The sequence below is a fragment of the Phocoena sinus genome, chromosome X (assembly GCF_008692025.1).
Source record: "Phocoena sinus isolate mPhoSin1 chromosome X, mPhoSin1.pri, whole genome shotgun sequence".
Classification (NCBI taxonomy): domain Eukaryota; kingdom Metazoa; phylum Chordata; class Mammalia; order Artiodactyla; family Phocoenidae; genus Phocoena; species Phocoena sinus.
In genome coordinates, this window is record NC_045784.1 from 101,956,417 (window position 1) to 101,962,245 (window position 5,829).

Below are 5,829 nucleotides of genomic sequence, written 5' to 3' on the forward strand. Positions count from 1 at the left end.
TCTAAAAAATACAGACTTTTTTTCCTACATAACCACAGTGCCATCCAGGCGCCTGAATGGTAATAATAATCTCTTGGTGCCATCACCCAGTCACTTGTATTCCGCATTCCCTGATTGCCTCAAAAATGACTTCTTACAGTTGGTTTTTATAGGGTATAAGTTTTTCTGTGTCTACACTGATAAAGTAAAAGGAAAACTCGGGGGGGGGGCACTTGCATATGTAATCCCAGCCTTAGAAAGGGGAGGAGGAAATTAAAGACAGCCCTGGATATATACTACTGCTGGTGGTTGTATGTGGCAATAAAAGTGATTCAGTGTGGGTTTTTAAAATAAATTTATTTTATTTATTTATTTTTGGCTGCATTGGCTCTTCGTTGCCACGCACGGGCTTTCTCTAGTTGCGGCGAGCAGGGTCTCCTCTTCGTTGAGGTGCGTGGGCTTCTCATTGTAGTGGCTTCTCTTGTTGTGGAGCACAGGCTCTAGGCACACGGGCTTCACTAGTTATGGCACTCAGGCTCAGTACTTGTGGCTCACGGGCTCTAGAGCACAGGCTCAGTAATTGTGGAGCACGGGCTTATTTGCTCTGCAGCATGTGGGATCTTCCCGGACGAGGGCTCGAACCCATGTCCCCTGCATTGGCAGGCGGATCCCTAACCACTGCGCGGCCAAGGGTAGCCCCACCTCAGATTCTAATTTTAATCCAGACTGAACAAACTGAAAGCTAACTGTATTAGCAAAGATGTTCCAAATGTAAAACAGTTTGTTATGTTATTAACAGAATTATTTACATGTATATTTACAAGCAGTCCTTTTGTACATAAGTTTTACTTTTAGTTAGTTGGAAAAAGATTTTTGACATTAGGTAAAAATATTACTAAAATAGGGCTGAGGTGGTACCACATTATAGTAAACTATTAGAAAAGTGATTCTCAAGGTGTATCAATAATAAAGCAGATGAAAACTTGAGTGACAAAGATCTAGTAAAATTTTCTAGTAGAAAAGTCAATGCAACTCATGCTATAAAACGAAAGTGGTAAAGTCATATAAATAAAGCAGAATACTGTCATAGGCTTTATTTTTTTTAATAAATTTAAACCATAATTCAAAAAGAGTCATGTACCAAAATGTTCACTGCGGCTCTATTTACAATAGCCAGGACATGGAAGCAACCTAAGTGTCCATCAACAGATGAATGGGTAAAGAAGATGTGGCACATATATACAGTGGAATATTAGCCATAAAAAGAAACAAAATTGGGTTATTTGTAGTGAGGTGGATGGACCTAGAGTCTGTCATACAGAGTGAAGTAAGTCAGAAAGAGAAAAACAAATACCATATGCTTACACATATATATGGAATCTAAAAAAAAAAATGGTCATGAAGAACCTAGGGGCAAGATGGGAATAAAGACACCGACCTACTAGAGAATGGATTTGAGGACACGGGGAGCGGGAAGGGTAAGCTGGGACGAAGTGAGAGAGTGACATGGACACATATACACTATCAAACGTAAAATAGATAGCTAGTAGAAGCAGCTGCATAGTACAGGGAGATCAGCTCGGTTCTTTGTGACCACCTAGAGGGGTGGGATAGGGAGAGTGGGAGGGAGGGAGACGCAAGAGGGAAGAGATATGGGGATATATGTATATGTATAGCTGATTCACTTTGTTATAAAGCAGAAACTAACACACCATTGTAAAGCAATTATACTCCAATAAAGATGTTTAAAAAAATAAAATAAAATAAATTTATTTTATTTATTTATTTATTTTTGGCTGCATTGGGTCTTTGTTGCTGGGTCCGGTCTTTCTCTAGTTGCGCGAGCGGGGGCTACCCTTCGTTGCAGTGCGCCGGCTTCTCATTGTGGTGGCTTCTATTGTTGCGGAGCACGGGCTCTAGGTGTGCAGGCTTCAGTAGTTGTGGCATGCAGGCTTCAGAAGTTGTGGCACACGGGCTCAGTAGTTGTGGCTCATGGGCTCTAGAGCGCAGGCTCAGTAGTTGTGGTGCATGGGCTTAGTTGCTCCATGGCATGTGGGTTCTTCCCAGACCAGAGATCAAAACTGTGTCCCCTGCATTGGCAGGCGGATTCTCAACCACTGCACCACCAGGGAAGTCCCTGTTATAGGCTTTAGGGTAATGAGGTTAGGTGAAAAAAATGAACAATTCTAAAATTGCAATAAATCCTCAGTGACAAATCTTGGTTGTTTAGTTGGGAGTTCTAAGTTGTTGTCTTTTTTAAATTTTTATTGGAGTATAGTTGATTTACAATGTTGTGTTAGTTTCAGGTGTACAGCAAAGTGAATCATATATATATATATATATATATATATATATATATATATATATTCACTCTTTCTTTAGATTTTTTTCCCATATAGGCCATTACAGAGTCTAAGTCTTTTTTTAACCCCATTTTGAAAGCCCTTGGTATCAAATATCATCTGGATAATCAATCATTAAGGATATATTCTAAGACTTCACTGCTAAAGATATTCATGATCGTGATTCATATTTGAAACTCAAGTCACTGAGACACTAAATGTAAAACTAAATGAAAACTATAATATTCATATCTTAAGGATGCTGCATTTTGCAGTAATATGTATTTCTAGGCTAAGACTGTTTCCCTCAAGAAAAGTATCAATAGAATTTAAAGGATAAACTTCTAACCAGCTGGCAAAATTTACTTTTAACATTTCATTTATTTCAAAATTGATTTTATTGCAGCCAAAACAATGGAATTAACTGTACACAATAAACTATTATATATATACATATATATACATTTAAAATTTGGGGGAATAAAGTTTACTTTGGCAGAGAGTGTTAAACAAAATTAATGCTGCATACGTTAGTAACATAACTCCATATCCTTAATTCGGTAGAAGTGTGACATTTTCTTGCTTTCCTGTGTTCTGCTAAATCACCACAACCTAAACTGCTTTATAAAACGTATATGCTGAAATTTAATTTTACTGTTTTTGCTTACTCTCTGATTACAAACAAAACTTTTCATAAGGCTCTTCTAATTCTGGGTCCATCTCATCATCAGTATCATCCATGTATGGATCAACAGCCCCCGATAAATTTGTTCACAGATATAGAGAACAAACTAGTGGTTACCAGTGGGAAGAGAGAGGGTGGGAGAGGCAAGATAGGGGTAGGGGATTAAGAGGTACAAACAATTATGTATAAAATAAATAAGCTACAAGGATATATTGTACAACACAGGGAATATAGCCAATGTTTTACAATAACTATAAATGTACTATAACCTTTAAAAATTGTGAATCACTATGTTGTAAACCTGTAACTTATGTAATATTATACAATAAAAGAGGTTAAAAAGTAAAATAAAAAAAAAGAAAAAGAAGTCAGGGTAAGGATAAAGTGCCAATTTTTTTTAATTAACATAAAACCTGAAACAGTAAAACTAGAAGAAAACATATGGGAAAAGTTTCTTGACATTGGTCATGGCAATGATTTTTTGGTCATGATGCCAAAAGCACAGACAACAAAAGTAAAAGTAGACAAATAAGACTGCATCAAACTAAAAAGCTTTCTGCACAGCAAAGGAAACAACTGCCAGAGTGAAATGGCAAGCTATGGAATGGGAGAAAATATTTGCAAACCATATATCTGATAAGAGGTTAATAACCAAAATACACAAGGAGCTTGAACAACTCAATAGCAAAACACAAAACAAAACACGACAACAAAGCACAAAATAATGCAATTGAAAAATGGGCAAAGGTGGGGGTGGAGGGATAGATTGGGAGTTTGGGATTGACATGTATATATTGCTAGATTTAAAACAGATAACCAGGGGACTTCCCTGGTGGTCCAGTGGGTAAGACTCCACGCTCACAATGTAGGGGGCCCAGGTTCGATCCCTGGTCAGGGAATTAGATCCCACATGCATGCCGCAACTAAGAAGTCCACCAGCTGCAACTAAGACCTGGCACAGCCAAAATAAATAAATAAATAAATAAATATTTTTTAAAAAGATAACCGGGACTTCCCTGGCGGTCCAGTGGTTAAGACTTTGCCTTCCGATGCAAGGGGTGCAGGTTTGATCCCTGGTCAGGGAGCTAAGATCCCACATGCTTTGCGGCCAAAAACCAAAACACAAAACAGAAGCCGGGACCTTCCCTGGTGGCGCAGTGGTTGAGAGTCCGCCTGCCAATGCAGGGGACATGGGTTCAAGCTCTGGTCCGGAAGGATCCCACATGCCGTGGAGCAGCTAGGCCTGTGTGCCACAACTACTGAGCCCATGTGCCACAACTACTGAAGCTCGCACACCTAGAGCCCTTGCTCTGCAACAAAGAGAGGCCACTGCAGTGAGAGGCCTGTGCAGCGCAACAAAGAGTGGCCTCCGTTCACCACAACTAGAGAAGGCCCACATGCAGCAATGAAGACCCAATGCAGCCAAAAATAAATAAATATTTTTTTCAAAAAGAAGCAATTTTAACAAATTCAATAAAGACTTTAAAAATGGTCCACATCAAAAAAAGGTTTTTAATAAAATAAAATAGATAACCAACAAGGACCTACTGTATAGCCCAACAAGGTCCTACTGTATAGTGGCAGGGAACTCTGCTCAGTATTCTGTAATAACTTAAATGGGAAAAGAATTTGAAAAAGAATAGATACATCTATATGTATAACTGAATCACTTTGCTGTACACCTGAAACTAACACAACACTGTTAACTAACTATACTTCAGTATAAAATAGCAATTTAAAAAAATTTTTTAAATGGGCAAAGGTACATCAACTATACTTCAACAAAAGTTAATTAATTAATTAATTTTAAAATGGGCAAAGGATCTGAATAGATATTTCTCAAAAGAAGACATACAAATGGCCAACAGGTATATGAAAAGGTGCTCACCATCACTAATCATCAGGGAAATGCAAATCAAAACCACAATGAGATATCACCTCACACCTGTTAGAATGGCTATTATCAAAAACACAAGAGGTAACAAGTATTGGTGAGGATATGGAGAAAAGGGAATCCATGTACACTGTTGGTGGGAATGTAAATTGATACAATCATTATGGAAAACAGTATGAAGGTTTCTCAAGAAAATTAAAAATAGAACTAGCCTATGATCCAGCAGTCTCCCTTCTGGCTATATAACCAAAGGAAATGAAATTGAACCCAGAGGACATTATGCTAAGTGAAATAAGCCAGACACAGAAAGACAAATACTGTGTGATCTCACTAACATGTGTAATCTAAAAGAGTTCAAAGTCATAGAAGAATAGAGTAGCATGGTGGTTGCCAGGAGTTGGGGTTTTGGGAAAATGGGGCAATGTTGGTCAAAGGGCACAAAGGTTCAATTAGGCAAGATGAATAAGTTCTGGAGATCTAAAATACAGCATGATGACTACAGTTAACACTTCTGGACTGATACCTGAAATGTGCTAAGAGGGTAGATCTTAAGTATTCTTACCACAAAAAGGGGGAGAGGGGCAACTATGTGAGGTGCCAGATATGTTAATTAGCTTGATTGTGGCTATCATTTCACAATGTAAATATATATCAAAATAGCAAGTTGTACACATTGAATATAATTTTTGTCAATTATACAATAAAACTGAAAAAAATAAAGGAAAATAAAATAGACACAGAAATAGAGGAGAGGGAAGAAGAAAATGATACATAGCACCAGGTAGGGACATTTAAAAGAACAACATTTATTATAATAATAGGAACAATACCTAACCATTATAGAGAGAGCTTAGGAAGGCTTTTTTCTCCTCTCCTACTTTAACTTTCATTCTCCACCCTTCCCAACTCCCAACAAAGAATTTTCACTC

At 37.8% G+C, this 5,829-nt stretch overlaps 1 non-coding gene across 1 annotated transcript; it reads left to right on the forward strand.

Annotated features, from left to right (window-relative positions):
* The first annotated feature begins 3,832 nt into the window (after positions 1-3,832).
* TRNAV-CAC lies at positions 3,833-3,905 on the forward strand. Its single transcript has one exon. It is a non-coding gene; the product is annotated as a tRNA-Val (tRNA).
* The last annotated feature ends 1,924 nt before the right edge of the window (positions 3,906-5,829 follow it).